A 16588-nucleotide genomic window follows, 5' to 3' on the forward strand; every position below is an offset into this window, starting at 1 on the left:
CTTCATGCTCAAGAGCCAGCTTTGTAGCCATATCAGTTGCCAAAGATTAGACAAGGCAGGAGGAAAAGAACAGGTTCTCACTGACTAATGGTCAGCTAGCCTTCCAGGTCAAGGACAAGGGAAGACCAAGGCTGTCTAGGCTCCCAACCAACCAAATCACTGAGGTCATGGGAGGAGAGATCTGGCCGCTTGCACCTTTGTTCAAGGGGTGGGGCAGGAGGGTGTTTAAAGGGTGGGACTGGGAGGTTCAGTAAAATCAGTTTATATCTGTACTGTCAGTCTTAGAGAATAACAAGGGTGTGCTTTCATTTCCTGCTGTAACAACTCCAAGCCTTGGTTCACCTTACATGTGTGGCAGGGTTCATAACAGTGCTCAGTTTTCTGGGCTTGGCATATGTGCCGGTAAGTATTAGGCTTTTACACTATTGACAGTTTACTCAATGGGGGGGGGGGTCTCTGTTGTTTAAAAAAAATATGTCTGTTGAATAAAAAACAGCTTACATTTTCAGGTAGTCCTTTTGATTTTTTTAAACCTTTGACACCAACTAATTAATTCTGTCCAAACATCAATTCTGTGAGTTGCGTGTAGAATTATTTTATCCTCTCTTGATTACTGGGAGGTCAGGTGAAGAGGAATTAAGTGGCTTGCCCAAGGCCACACAGACTATCAGAACTAGTATTCTTCCATGGGAGGAGTGGGGGAGCAGTCTCTCAAGCGAGGGTTGTGGATGTAGCTGCTCTCTGAACTTGCTTCTGAGGTGGATGGGTGAGAAGCACTCAGGACCAGGGTTCACCTTGGAATACGAATGGGGTTCTCTTTTCAGACTAAGGTTAAGGTTTATTTTGCTTGAGGAAAGCTAGGAGAGATGGTAGGCATGGCTTACTTGCCTGGAAAAGAAACAAACAAATAAGACAAAACCAACAACCCAAAACCCCACCGTCAGCAGCATCACACTTCGGAATATATTAGATTTGTAAATCCAGGGTGCAAATTGTTTGGAGAATCTCAATTAAAGCCCTTATAATATTGTCATTCGTAATCAGCTCACTATGAAAACAAGGCTTCCAGAGGGCACCAAAATCATTTGAACTTGTGCTCTGTGATAGATTTGAATATTCAGATAAGGTCAGTGGTCAGAGCAGAGGCGACAGTTTTGGTCAATAAACAGGTTTAGTGAGACAAAATCTTTTTGTCTACATGGGAATGGCTTGTAGAAATTGGTTCTCAGGGGGGAATCAAAAGATTAAATTCAGCTGCGTTGCCAATTTATTTGCAGGGCAAACAAGTGTGGGGTAGAAATCTTTGGGGGCGGGGAAGAGGTACCTGCTCCCAAGAGGAGGCCCTTGAGCTGTCCTGGACTCCAGGGCAGCTGTCCCCTTTGCAGCTGAAGCTTAACAGATCCAGTAGGGAGGGGAAGCCCAGCCCAATGCTTGTGTCTTAGTCAGGGTTTCTGCAGGACCGAGAGACTTGAAGACATGGGGGGATGCATCTTTTACCCAGAACAGCTCTGTTCCCATCTACTTTCTGTACAGTAGAAATCCCAACTACTGCTTAGTAGGGTTTCTACAGGACCAAAAAGCATCCTGAGGAGGAAGGGGTTTGTCCAGCTTACACCTTCCAGGTCATACTCCATTGCTGAGGGATGTCAGGGCAGAAACTCAAACAGAGCAGGAACCTGGAGCAAGCCGATGTGGAAGTCATGGAGGAAGTCTTCATGGCTTGTTCCTCATGGCTTGTTTATCTGCTCTCTTATAGAATCCAGAACCATCAGCCCAGAGATGGCACCACCCGAGTGAGCTGGGCCTTCCCTTATCAATTACCATCCAAGAGAATGCTCAACAAGCTTGCCCATAGGCCTGCATGTGTGGCATGCGTTTTCTCAGTTGAGATTCCCTCTCCCAAATGACTCTGTGTCATAGTGACACAAAACCAATCATCACAGCTTGGGCAAGGTTCTCCTACAGTAATTCTTGACCTTTCTGATGCTGCGACCCTTTAACACAGTTCCTCATGTCCTGGTGACCCACAACCGTAAAATTATTTCATTGCAACTTCACAACTACTGTTATGAATCATGGTGTAAATCTATGATATGCAGGATATCTGATAGGTGAGTCGTAGAGGGATTACAACCCAGTTTGAGAACCGCTGCTCCTAGATTAAGCCTGATCAGGGGAGTACAGCAGCTGTGTGCACTGTCTCTCTCTCTCTTGCAGCCCCTGCTACCCTGTCCTTTGCCCTTACAGTTGCTTTTAAATTTCTCTCTAGGAAGACCCGTAGATCAACCTGTTCCCAATACTAGAAAGACTTGTGTTTCTTGTGCGGGCCCAGTTTATCAGGGCATGTATAATTCTGTAGCTTTTCGACTAGATTCTCAAGATCCCTGGAGGTCTTCTGATGTTCCACTGGGCTGCTGGGGGGCTGGGAGAGGGGAGGGAGAGGCTTGAGGACATGGGAGGGAGCTTCCAACAGCTCTGCTTCCATCTGTTTTCTGAACTGGATTTTTTATTGGAGGAACTTTTTCAGTGGCTCTGTCATTTTGTTTCTGTTACTGTAATGGAATGCCCTTCCATTACAGTAACAGAAACAAATTCTTTATAAAGAGAAGAAGTTTATAGTAGCTCACAGCTTCCACAGTTACAGGACAGTGCTGGGCCATAGACTTCTTGCTGGCAATGTTCTAAAGCAGTACAGGCAGTGACAGAGCATATATGAGGATGTGTGTGTCACTCTTGTTTTTATTTTTTTTCTTATAAAGCCACCAAAATTCAGTCACAGAGGCTCCACCCTGATGGCTTCGTCTAACCCTAACTGTACCCCACATCTGAACACCATGGTCAGGTTAAATTTCTGCCCTCTTAACACTTCACAATGAAGATTAAGTTTCAGCACACCATGAGGGACACATCATCTTTACACGTAAGCAGTGATCAGAAAACATGACTTGGTGGCTGTTTATTTCTTGGAATCTCATTTCCTACCTCTGGATCTGGGTTTGTGTTCAGCCAGTCACAATGACGGGCCCTAAGGACAGTGAGAGAATGCAGGCCTTCTCAAACACTTCCCACTCGGCCCTACATCCCCACGTGCTCTTAGTGGATCCTAGGTAAAGGGGCATATGAAGTATGCATATGCCTCAAAACAGGCTGACAATAAATCATAAAGAAGCTTATTTTAAAAAATTCTTTGCCACATATACACTTATACCACTTCTTAAAGATGGATGCAAATTTTTCTTGGAACAAGATAGCTCTGCTTGTTTACTTTTAAGTAAAGAATGAAATCTTGGTTGAAAGTTTGATTCTGTAGGGCATGGGAACTCTAATGTTTTTCAGAGTTGATCAATATTCCAGTTTTCTAATTGTCAGTGCTGAGACTGCCACTTTGTGTGAGCACAGGGTCGAAAGGGACCATTTCACAAGAGGTTGGCAATGCTATCCAAATCCCAAGCCAAAATCAATTAGATATATTTTTTTTTTAAAAAGAAACTCAAATCAGTAATTTTAAATATCCTAACATAAAAGCAGTCCAAAGTCATACCAATTTGACACCTATATGCTAAGGAATGGTGGTAGGAATTTTTTTTTAAACTCCAGGCTTGATTAAACTATCATGCTTTGATAAGAGTAGACAACACTCCTTATCTGGTAAGAAGACTGCTGCCCCATACTGTGAAACAGCATCACATATGAGCCAAAGTGTTTTGGTCATTGTTGGTTGGCCTTATGTGGAGAGAAGGTTTGTGGACTCAAAGCAAAGGCCATAGTGAAGTCACATGACGAGACACATACTGGTGAAGTCACATGACCAGACCCATATTGGTGAAGTCACATGACCAGACACATACTGGTGAAGTCACATGACGAGACGCATATTGGTGAAGTCACATGACCAGACACATACTGGTGAAGTCACATGACGAGACGCATATTGGTGAAGTCACATGACCAGACACATACTGGTGAAGTCACATGACGAGACACATACTTGGTGAAGTCACATGACCAGACACATACTGGTGAAGTCACATGACGAGACACATGCTGGTGAAGTCACATGACGAGACACATGCTGGTGAAGTCACATGACGAGACACATGCTGGTGAAGTCACATGACCAGACACATGCTGGTGAAGTCACATGATGAGACATGCTAGTGAAGTCACATGACGAGACACATGCTGGTGAAGTCACATGATGAGACACATACTGGTGAAGTCACATGACGAGACACATACTGGTGAAGTCACATGACGAGACACATACTGGTGAAGTCACATGATGAGAAACATACTGGTGAAGTCACATGACGAGACACATGCTGGTGAAGTCACATGATGAGACACATACTGGTGAAGTCACATGACGAGACCCACTGGTAAAGTCACATGACAAGACACATACTGGTGAAGTCACATGACGAGACACATACTGGTGAAGTCACATGACGAGACACATACTGGTGAAGTCACATGATGAGAAACATACTGGTGAAGTCACATGACGAGACACATACTGGTGAAGTCACATGATGAGACACATACTGGTGAAGTCACATGACAAGACACATGCTGGTGAAGTCACATGACGAGAAACATACTGGTGAAGTCACATGACGAGACACATACTGGTGAAGTCACATGATGAGACACATACTGGTGAAGTCACATGACGAGACACATACTGGTGAAGTCACATGATGAGAAACATACTGGTGAAGTCACATGACGAGACACATACTGGTGAAGTCACATGATGAGATACATACTGGTGAAGTCACATGACCAGACACATACTGGTGAAGTCACATGACCAGACACATACTGGTGAAGTCACATGATGAGACACATACTGGTGAAGTCACATGACCAGACACATACTGGTGAAGTCACATGATGAGACACATACTGGTGAAGTCACATGACCAGACACATACTGGTGAAGTCACATGACGAGACACATACTGGTGAAGTCACATGATGAGACACATACTGGTGAAGTCACATGATGCCACAGGGGTACAGCTGCTGGAACTCCTGAGATTCATGAGAGCTTGATTATTTATTGCTCATAAACCTTTAGAAACCGTTTACTGTTGCCCAACTTTGGGGATCCCTTTATTATGCATGTGACTCAACAGTTTAAGGAGCTGTGTGTGAAACAAAAGAGATAATCTCTCTCTTTTGTACAAGGAGTTTAGGGTTTTTTTTCCTAGAATGCCATTTGGAGTCTTTTGTCTTAATTTTTGTTTGTTTATTATTGTACTTTTTCATTTTGCATCCACTCACAGTCCCCTCCTTGGTTAACCCCTTCCACAACCCTTCCCCCATTTCCCCTTCGCCTCTGAATAGGTGGGGCCCTCCTGGGTATCTCCCCACCTGACACTTCAAATCTTTGCCTAGGCTAGATCTCTTTGAATCCTGAGAACCACTGAAGCTCCAGCCACCTTCAAAGGATGAAGGAGCACAGAGGCTCTTACCCTAGCTGCCCTAATATTTGCTATCTTAGAATATTATTCCTTTATAACATTCTCATAATTTGTAACTACATCTCTAACTATTAAAACTTGCCAAATGGGAAAACTGAGGGGGGGCTCACTTTTGTTCATTATGTTTTAAAAATCTCATGCTCTGTAATCCTAATTCAACATCTTTTGTCTAAGGTGTGAAGTAAAATATGTGATATGTGAAGGAATGAATCAGTTGTATTTCCCTAACTCCATTTGTCCGAGGAGTTCAGAGGATAGACTTACAGTTTCACTTCAGTGAGTGTGCAGGCATGTGTGTGCAGGAATTCCTGGAGTGTGTACACTCTTCCCATGTTAGACTCTTGGTTTAATGATTTTTCAACTCCACATCCTCTTCGATTTCCTGATTTATTTAGATTTTCTTGTATAGCAAAGGATCGTATAGTTTAGAGGCCTATTTTAATCCCCTTGGGCGCTCAGGAAAAGCCTTAGGTAAAGCAAATGCATAGAATTTACCTATTCAACAGGGTCCTTCTGAACAAAAGTGTTTTAAGTGTGGGAGAAATAGTTCAACAACAATAAAAAGAAAATTGACATCTCTTTCAGCTTATTGTTTGATGGTCCCAGTTTCAGAGTACATTAATGTTAGTAAAGAATAATTAACTAACCATAAAACGGGAGGTTGCTGGGAAGACAGCAGGAAGCAGCAGCCTGGTGAGGCCCACCAAGGAGGCTAAGGGTGATTAACCTGTATCTAGGTTATAAAATGGCCCATTTGAGAACTGCTGCCCCTGGATAGATCACCTGGATTTCAATTGGATTATTGAGTGAGAGGTCTTCCATGATTCTTGGTGTGATGATAGATATCTAGTTACAAATTGTTTATGACAAGTGGAAAAGCCAGTAAAGATGAATGCAGATTTGAATAGAGTTTACTTCTTTATGTGAGTTGCAGTTGCTTTATGAATATAGACCTCGATAGCTGCGGTATTTAAAAGAGACTGGTTTGCTCCGGGTAGTGGAGAGGGATAGGGTTGGTCTTGTAACTGAGACTGCCATATTGACTTTGGCCCTTGTGTAAGTGGGATTTTTATCAAATGGGGTTATTATTAAGTGGGATTTTGTCTGCTCGCTGACATTTTTCCTTAGCATTTTTGTTTGGTGCAAACTTTACCAACTGCCCTGTGTTCATTTTAATAATGCTGGAGATCGAAAGAGAAGTTGCCTATATCAATATGCTAATGTGCTCTCTTCCTTGTAATTACGATGTTTTCTTTGTCAGTCATACACCTTCCAGGCAACCTTTTATCTTTACACATTTTCTCATTTTAAAGCAAGCTCCCTTACTGACTTGAAGTTACATTATCCTCTGTGGTAGGGACTTCCTCTCTTCAGGTCACTCATGGTCTGCCCACGCTAGGCTTTTAGTGCTTGAGAGCAGTAATTTCCTATTATCAACGTTTCAGTCTACATTCCCCCACGCCCAGCTGTATAAAATGTCTTTTATGATTGGAACTTTTCTTGTGGCCATTGGCATTGTATTCTCCCTCAGATTTGACCTCCTTGGGTTTCAAGGACATGGGTCTTTTTGCTCAGTGAAATGTCCAGCTAGTTAGGGTCATCATAGATTCCTGTCTCTGGTTTCATGGCTTTTTCCCAAAGCATTTTTATTTCTCTTTCTTCTTCCTGTCTTTCTGGCTTTATTTAGCTTTCTGATGGTGTCTAGAGTATTAAACAGCACTTAATTATAAAATAGTACAACAGATGTAGTCTACCTCAAAATGTAAACAAATGTCATTTTCATTAGAAACACCATAGCTTATAATTGAAGAAAATTTAGAAAATATAAAGTAGAAAGAATTCTCTTTAGGATCTCTGGTATTTCTCTTGTCTGTAGCCAATCACTCATGCATCCTATGGTCCAATGTGAAAACAATTACCGTGACATACACATTCAATTTTGATCACTAATTTTCCCCCACAAAATTTTGTAGCAAATACACAACATAGTGGCAAAGAATACAGATTTTGACATTAAACTGTAGGACCAAATTCTTATTCTCCTGTGTACTGGCAATGTGACCCTGCATGGCCACAGTGACTGAGCACTCAAGTGGGCACAGATAGAACTGTTGATAACTAATCCAAGGCATGTCATAGAGTTTGTTCTAGACATGACGCTTACCTTGGCAAACTGCCCCATCCTTTATCTAACACTAGGGTGAAATCAAGAGTGCACTGCCTAGTGAATGTAGCATAACTGTTAGCCATTGTCACGGCTCCTGTGGTCACCTTTTTAAATGCTTTCATGGACACATCCTGGTTCGTGTCATACTGAGGGGAAATCTGTCATAGTGTCTGCTCCTTCTTTCTCCACCCTTCTTCCGTCTCCCCTAACTGACCAATTGAGCCCTAGTCTTGCTCCTCACCAGGATCTGCCACTTCTATATCATCATATGGATCTCAGAATTCAGATCGCAAGGCTTCAATTTAATAATTGACAAACACACAAACACAAATAATAATAATAATAATAATAATACCCTTTTCTATGAAACCTGAGGTTCTAGTGGGCAGCAATACATTTCCATCACCCAGAATGAAGCCCGCCTCTCATTCTTCCCAATAACTCTGCCATGTCTCCTTATGCCACCAAAGAAAGGCAGGAGGAGAATCCTGCTCAGAGATGGGCAGGCCCCTTTGCCGGTGCCTTGCCGCTGGTCACCATCATGCTGACCATGACTATGGTACTTTCCATCAGGGAGGGTTGTTTTCAGAACACATCTGGAATTGGTGTCCTCTTTTACTATTGGCATGGGTTATAATATGCCACTCTAGATGTGAACGCCACTCTACACAGAGGAAGGGCACGTAACAACACTAACACACCAACCCTGCCTGGAGATCTAACAGAACAGCCCTTCTTCAAATTTATATCAGTCTCTGTTTAAAAACCTGACAAAACCAAAATGTGTTCTCCATAAATTACAGCAGCGGCATCCCGGCTGCTGACTGAAGGCTGGGTCAGCGCTTCCGTTACTCGGTCTCAGGGCCCCGATTCTTGGCTATAAAAATGCACCTTGGGTTTAAAGCTGGTGAGGAACACCTCAGCCTTGGAACAGATTTGCCTCGCCAAATTTTGAGAGCGAAACCAATTTGTTTACTTCCCCTTTGTCGTGACTTTTGTGAAGAAAAATGTCTGTGAATTGCCTTCCCAGTTTCTTTTTTCTTTTTTTCTTTTCTTTCTTTTAGTCTAGTTTCAGATCTTTGGACTGGTTTTAGAACTAGGAGAAAAGTTAGGTTAGAAACCCATTTTTAAAGAAAGACATTGTCATCACCCCCCCTTCTGATCTCATTAAGATTTAACAATGGCTTTATTTTGACACAGACAGATGACACAACTGTGGTTGGAAGTGAAATTGGATGATGTGATTAGGCTAATAACCCTCAACAACAGGCCTTATTCTGTTGCTCTTGTTAGCTGTAATTTCCCATTGGCTTCCCGGAGAAACCATTTAGTACAAATGTTCATACACATAATTAAATTTCTTTAGTTTCACTTAAGCATGTACTTACTCGTGGTCCCTTAGGCATAAGACTTTTTTTTTTTTTTAACCATAGTTCTTGATAACGTTATCAGAATTCCAGTTTTTAGGAAGGGTCAGTGGGGTTTCGTCATCAATCTAGCCTCATCAAATATTTAAATGGTAGGATGGTTTGGCTCTTTACCTAGGCGCCGCTGCTCCTGCTAAAATCAGAAGTTACTTACGTCACCTCTTGAGGGTTATTTCTTAATTTCATGTGTAGACACAGGCATTTACCATGATGAGTCATTTGGTTTTTCTCAATAAGCACATGGACTGCAGGGCAGGGAGGGGATGTGGCAGTCTGTCCCCGGAAGGGCAGGGCATGCTGGGGTCTCAAAGAGCCATCAAGGTTGGGAGGGAAAGTGCATTTTTAAAAGTATATTAGATAAAAATTCTTTGTTGATGTTACTTTTTTTGAGACAGGGTTTCTCTCTGTGTCCTTTCTTGGCTGTCCTGAAACTCACTCTGTCTACAAGATAAAAACCATTCTTAAATTAAAAAAAAAAAAATCTAAAAGAAAGTCACAAAGTAACTGTTTTCTAAGTTTAAGCAATGTCTGAGTTGGGCTGAGAAAGGATATGCAAATTCATGGCGTAGACTGGAGCGGTTAGTTAGCATTGATACTTTCCCTTTTAAAATCAGCATCCCGGTGCTTCTGATAGTGGGTGTCAGGCCCACACAAGGATCCCTCAGTCCCAGCAGGGAGTGTCCCTGCCACTCAAAATCACTGACTGGAAGGCCTCCTGTTGAGCCTGGCATCATCCGACGGGCAACACACATGCTTGGAGTGGGGGATGTGCGTTTGCAGGCGAGGGGAACAAACCTTTGTTTAGCTAATTGGCGTGACAAGCAAGAGCTACACACACTCTTAGAAGAAGGGTGCCAGGTGTCTAGCCCGGAAGTGTAATGGGTCAGAACATCTATTTTGAGGTGTATTTGTCTGCAAGTTTCAATAAACAATTGCAGTTTAGTGGGAATGGAAAGAGATGGCTGGGTTGAAGGGTTCCACTGTCTGCATCTTTCCACTTACCAAATTAAAGGAAATGGTTCCAGGTAACAAGCCGTGCAGATCACTACCCTGTCCCCAGGGTCCCTTCCCCAGGTACAAAAGGTTTCCATGCTGCATCTGTAGGGCTGAATAATAAAGAATAGTGGTTAGTCACCACCTGGGGGAGGAGAGGTTATAGGGTGGGGACCATAGGTGCCCCTGACCCGACACAGTCAATGAGCGCTGTGTTCCATCTGATGAGCACTGATAAGGTTGTGCGCCCCAGGCTGTCAAGGCCACTCCACGGGTGAGAGGTGACAAGGTCTGAGAATGGGAGCCAGCTGCTTCCATTTGCTCCCAGGCCTGTGTTCCAGAGTGTCCCAGGCCACTTCTTGAAATAATCAGCTGTCAGGCCCTTGGGATGGTGGAGCTGGAAAGAGGCCCTCCCTACCCCATGGAGAGCTGAGCCAGCCCCCTGACCACTAGGAGGCAGGATGCTATCATCTAAGCCACCAATGGGCAGGCTCACTGTGTGCAGGCATTTCCACCGCTCTGCCACTCACGGCTCTCTGTGGGAGCCTGGGGGCAGTTACTAAGCCTTAAGCACCTCAGTTACCCCATCTATAAAATGGGGACAGTCTCGTGTGTGTCTCGCCTACACTTAGTAGTTCCACAATAAATAGCAGCTATTATTTTGCATGGAGAGGTGGTTATGATACTTGTTCTATCAAACACCACTATGTCCTCTCCCCCACATACCACACAGGGAACAAAATTCCGTGTGGTCAGTTCAAGAGACACAGAGTGGGAAATATGACCCTTGAGCAGAAGTCCCCAGCTGCTCAGTTTGGAGCAGGCTGAGGGGGGTGGTGAAGGGAAACCACAAAGGCCTGGCAAGGAAGGCCCCACTGAAGAACCTTCTCTGGAAATCAGAGTAACAGGAACCTGGTCCTCTCTGGGGAGAAAACTGGAGATTGTGTCCAGGACAGAAGGCCAGAGCCTTGGCTCCTCTCTGGGACTGAGAAGGATGAGGGGGTCCCTGGGAGGTGGGGGTGGAGGGCAGAGGGGACTCTGAAGAGGAAGAAGGAGTGTGTGCCCAAGGCTCTTCTGCTCTTTCTTTCTGAGTTGGTGGCCTGAGGCCTGTCTACCCTGGCATCTGCTTCTCCTGTGAGAGCCTCTAGCGCCAGTGAGAGGATTCCACCAGGCTGCACCCCCACAGTTGGCAGCGCTCGCCCTGAGGGAGAGTGACTGCCTCTGCTTCCCTCACCTTCCCAAACTTTTAAGCTCAAATTAGTGCAACCTCATTTGCATACATTACCCTTATGCCAAGGAAATGGGACATTCTCGATTCTCACTCCGGTCTCTGACACCTGGGAGGCCTCCTAGACAGAAAGAGGGAATGTGTCTCCAGCTCCTCCATATTGTACACATTTAAACATCCAGTATTTTACAGAAAATTCCAGCTTCTGGGTTTTCCTTACATGGAGAAAGCGGCTCTGGGCTCACTCTCCTCAGTGGGCGGCACACACTGGCTCTCTGCTTATGCAGTCAGCATGTCAGATCCCTTTCTAGAGACCGCTTTAACCCCTTACCTTCCAGAAGTAAAAATGGGTAAGAGGGGCTCCCTCTCGGTCGGTGGTTCTCAGTGGGCACAGTCTGGGGCCCACCTTCCCGACTCCTTCCCTGTCTTCATGTTGATCTGGTTCCCTCCACAGTTGGGAGAGGCGACAGAATGGACTGGGTCTGCTCACCAAGCTTAGTTGGCAGGGCCAGCCTGTGGGCAGCCTCATAGCCTTTGGGATGGCCGTACAGCATCTAATAGGAGACTTAGTTTTCAAACAACAGTCTAATTACATGCCTTACTCTCGCTTTTAAAAGACAGGAAACAGGAAAACATATTCCTGCACAAAACAATTTGTATTTTACAAAAGGTTTTGATGTGATCCAGAGAGAACAGTTCCTTCCCCCGGGGCCTGGGACGGCCAAGGTTTCACTAAAATCTCCCTCCTCCTGTGAGTCTCCCTCAGAGTTTCTCACATCATGTGACTCATGTGCTGTGGTCAGTCCAGTTTTCCATTTTAACGTTTAAGTCGTTAAGTCATTTCTCCTTCAGATGAAATCTTACTCGAAACACCAGTGTACAAAAACAGAGAAAGTCTGGGGGTGGGGGAGCCTAAAAAGGGGTTTCCAGGTCCTCCCTTAGAATGCCCTTCCCTCCCACGCCTGCTAACCTCAGATAGCCACCAGCTGAGGCCAGGGTGCTCTCGGTTTCCAATCTCACTGCCCCATTCTCCGGGCTGGGCTCTAGGTCTCCACACTCGCCCTCTGCGCTCGCCACCCCCTCCCCTTCTTTTTCTTGCACTTCTCCCTCCTCTTGTTCTCACTCTCCTAGTTCCGGCCCTCTTTGTCAGAGAATCACCAAGATTTGGGGACAGGAGGATGTGGACTCACCAGTCTCACATTGACTGAGAATTAAGTCTGAGCTAAGACTGAAACTGCATTTGAATGTAAACACACCCGCCAATCCCCCACCTCATGATCTTTCGGCTCTCCAAACTTGATGCTGCCACCTTAGGCTTGAGAGGCCTTGGTGCATAGTTCACTCCTCCCTAGACAGAGTGGAGTCCCTTGACGCCACTGAGAAGAGGCAACTACTCAGGCTGAGCCCTTGCCACCGCTGCTTCCCCTCTCCCCCCCCTCCCCCCCGCCCCGCCCCCAGGGACCCATCTTCTTCTACAGTGAGTTCCACTTCCTTCCGGCCACATTAGACTGGACTGAGTTGGGGACACCTGTGGCTGTGGAGACCCAAGGACACCTACCAAAGGTGGGCTCCCTGCCTGATGCCAATCATCCCCAGTGTGTCCCCCCACTCACTGGGGAGGAGGCACAGCCAGATGGAGCTGGCCTTGGCAACTTGCCCTGTTTCTCAGGCCCTGGCCTATCACGAGGAGCGGAAAGCACGTGTGTAAGGGTGACAGCTGGAGGGGGGGCAGGTGTCCTCTCTCACAGCAACAGGGTGGCTGTCCTAGGAGGGATTTAGTACATATTTCAAAATAGTAAGAACAGAGGACTTTGAATGTTCCCCCTACAAAGTGAAGATAAAAACATTTGAAGTGATCAAGATGCTAATTACTCTAATTTGGTTGTTATGTGTGCATATGCATGCTGAGATGTCATCAAGCAAACCGGAAATATTTGAATTAAAATATTTCAATGAAAGGTAGTTCAAACGTTTCAATGAAAAATAAAACTTTATAAAAGGACAAAGGATGCATAGCTGTCCATGGCTCCAGCACAGTGGCAAGGCCAGTGACTCACGCATTGAGAGATGGTACAGCGTCTCTACAGAGTGGCATTCACAGAGGACCCTTTGGACAGTTGTCTTCCCGAGTGTCACCCCAGCAGCAAGGCCAGCAGACATCAAGGATCCCCAGGACAACTAGAGTCTGATATCACATTATCACACGGCTGACTAGTCCTGGTCTAGAGCAGACTTTGAGGCAAAAGAGTCCTCTTAGAGGATTGAAGGAAGAATAGTTTGCAGGTTTCTCCCTCTGCCCTCTTGTGTTGTACACAGGGGGCTCCTTTGCCCTGTGACATCACCCATCTCTGCTGGAAGGAGGTCTGGGGGTCCCAAGCCACCGGCAGCAGGGGTTGTGGGCCCAGTCTTTACATTACTTTGTACTCCGATCCCCCTCTAAATGGACAGCCAGCTGGCTCCAGTGCCTGCCGCTTCTGTCCCCAAACAGGATCACAGCTACTGAAGAGAGCATCCTCCTTCTCTCTGGCAGTGGTACTGACGGTTCCCAGGCCCTTAGCACATCCTCTACGGCGTCAGATGCTCTCTCAGGCAGGGACGGGGTCCTTTCCATGAACAGAGAACCCTGAAAAGGAGCTTTGCAATACAGTGAGCTGCTTCCAGTGGCTGTGACCCCCAGAGGCCAGAGGTCCTGCATTGTGGAACGCTCAGGAGGCCACTCCTGGATTGAAGAGAAAACATTCAGGGGTGGTGAGATGGGGGTGGGGTGAGCACCAGAAGGTAAAGCTCCACTTAGGAGAAAGATTGAGAGAGATGGCTTAATAGGGAGGGCATGAAGAGGGGCAGTGACCCAAGCCTGCCTTCTCTCTGTGCCTTGCATTTCCAGTGCCACTCAACATGTGCCAGTCACTCACTGGCTTCTTCTCCAAGCCTGACCTGTACTATTGCCTCTGCCTTTCCTCCTTCAAAGTCTAGAGCCTCTGGTAGGTCTCTTTCCTTCCTGTGCCTGCATCCTAACACCCTTCCATGGGTCAGTCTCCTGTGATGTTCCCTAGGTCGGTCATTCCCCGTCGTGTCTGTTTACCACAGGCCACCCAGTATTTCCAGTCCCACACAGAGCTTGTCACACAGTTGGAGTTAGATTACACTTGCCAGCTGACTAGTTGGACCGAAGCATGCCACGCATGCCGGCTGAGCATTCCCAAGCCTGTTCTACATGCAGAGCCGCCCTCAGAGGTCAGTAGGGACACACATGGCCCCGAGGCTAAGTAAGATTATTTGGCAGAGACTCAGAAGCAAACACACAGGTGGAACTGAGACACAGTCCAGGGATAGGATGGAGCTTAAAGGAGCCGAGTGTGGGAGTCTGAGAACACTTAGCGACTCAGGAGGACCATGGTGTCAGAGGGAAGGGTGGGGGGGGGACACCCTACCTGAAGGTGTAGAAGGCAGGGAGGGAAGCTGGGGTGTAGTAGAAACATGGGGGGGACCCTGAAGGCAAGTTCTGGGCCTTGAAAACGAATGAGGACAAGGGCAGTTGTGGATGCTGAGAGTAAGGGCAAAGAGCAGCCTGCTGGCGGGACACGCCCCCTGGGACGCGTGATTGACAGCTGCTGTCAGATGACCGACAGACAGCCCTTTCATCTTCAGGACCGTCCTACTTCTGGTAATCAAGGGCATGGCCACTTGCTGGTAGACCAGGTGAAACTGTGAGTGTGCTTGTGTGTGTGTGTGTGTGTGTGTATGTGTGTGTGTGCATGCATATGTATTTATTTCTGTGTATATGCATGGACAAAGACCTCCTAAGCACAGTGGAAGACCCAGGAAGAAGAGCTGAGGTGAGAGTCTGTGACGTGGTGGCCTTTCAGTCATGGCCGAGAAGACTGTGAAGTGCCTCAAGCTGAAGATTGACAAGCCTCCCGTTGAAAACCTTTCTAACTGGAAGAAAGCAAAAAAGCACCGAGAAGAAAACCAGGATCGAGGAAAGGCAGACGAAAAAAGAGAGCTGGTTCCTCATCGGGTGGGGCTTGAAGGAAGAGCTCAGGCGTGGGGCCTGCTGAGGACTGGACCTGGAGCAGGGCTGGGCGAACGCACAGAGAGTGAGACTACCACAAGGTCTCCTGAACAAAGAACGAAGAGAATTCTAGACAAGAGTGAAAGGAAGCATTCTTCACTTCATTCAGTGAGCAGGGAGGAGGAACAATCAGGTTTTGAAATTTTTGTGTCTTTGTGCATAGAAGCTGGCCTACAAACCTACCTCAGTTATTGACCACACCCACCAAGTTAGGAACTTTGGCATAGAGAGGAAATGGAGGACATATGTAAGACATAACCAGAAGGCACATCTATAAATCATTACAGGTGACATTGTGTTTACAGACGATCCTTACGTAGAAGGCTATGTATACATATAAACGTTGGGTAAATGTGGCAGAAATCCGAGGACAAAGGTAGAGTCTTGAAGTCCAGTCCTGTGGGAGGACCGGTGTGGGAGGTGGGCATGTTAGCAGCAGAGTAAGAGCTCCTGTGTTTGGGGTGTGCAGGACAGGAGCGAGAGCTAACTGATAAAGCAGTGGGGAGGATGGAGGAGCGATTGGACGGCAGGTAGATGACAGGGCTGCAGCTCCCAGGCTGCCAGACACCATGCTGCTGCCTCACTCACTGAGCACTTATCCCTTGCTAATTCTGAGCACTTTAGAGATTTAAATGTGTACATTTAATCCTCAGCACAACTGTATGAGTTTTTTCAGGTAAGGAGGGGACATTGAGGCACAGTAGATTATCTAGGTGTACATGGCCAGTGAGGACAGGACTAGGATTCAAGTCCAGGCAGTTGGTTCCAGACTGTACACTCTCCCAGCTGTGTTTTCTCATATCTAGGCTTCAGTAAGCTCAGGGTGGTCACTGTCCCCGGACCATCAGATGGGAACAGGTCTTGGAGTCTGAGTGTTGATTCCCTTGGTGAGGAAACCTCCAGAAATCCATCTTGAAGGCTCACTGTGGTCATGTGAATACAGTCCATATGTACCTACGTACGTATGTACGTAGGTACACCAGGAAAGTATAAAGTAACCAAACAACATTGACAAGGTACTAATGACCAGTTAGGCATGATTTGAAAGATGAATCCCACGTTGCAAACCCTGAGACTGAGCAGGGCTGGTCATTTGACAGCTTCCCCAGGGTTGAGTTGGTACTTGTGTCTCCTGAGATTAGACAGCCCTGTCTCTTCTACCCTTGCCCTTCCTCAGAGAGCCACGCAGCCCTTCATCTCCTAAGCCAATGG

The 16588-nt window shown here is 46.2% G+C and overlaps 1 long non-coding RNA gene across 1 annotated transcript; it reads right to left on the minus strand.

Moving 5' to 3' along the window:
- Positions 1 to 315: 315 nt before the first annotated feature.
- LOC127680979 (uncharacterized) lies at positions 316 to 12687 on the minus strand. The gene is made up of 4 exons (XR_007977046.1): positions 12576 to 12687; positions 11362 to 11425; positions 10086 to 10189; positions 316 to 888 (listed from the first exon to the last, which is right to left on the minus strand). It is a non-coding gene; the product is annotated as an uncharacterized LOC127680979 (long non-coding RNA).
- Between the last annotated feature and the right edge of the window lie 3901 nt (positions 12688 to 16588).

This window comes from Apodemus sylvaticus, chromosome 3, assembly GCF_947179515.1.
Source record: "Apodemus sylvaticus chromosome 3, mApoSyl1.1, whole genome shotgun sequence".
Taxonomy (NCBI): Eukaryota; Metazoa; Chordata; class Mammalia; order Rodentia; family Muridae; genus Apodemus; species Apodemus sylvaticus.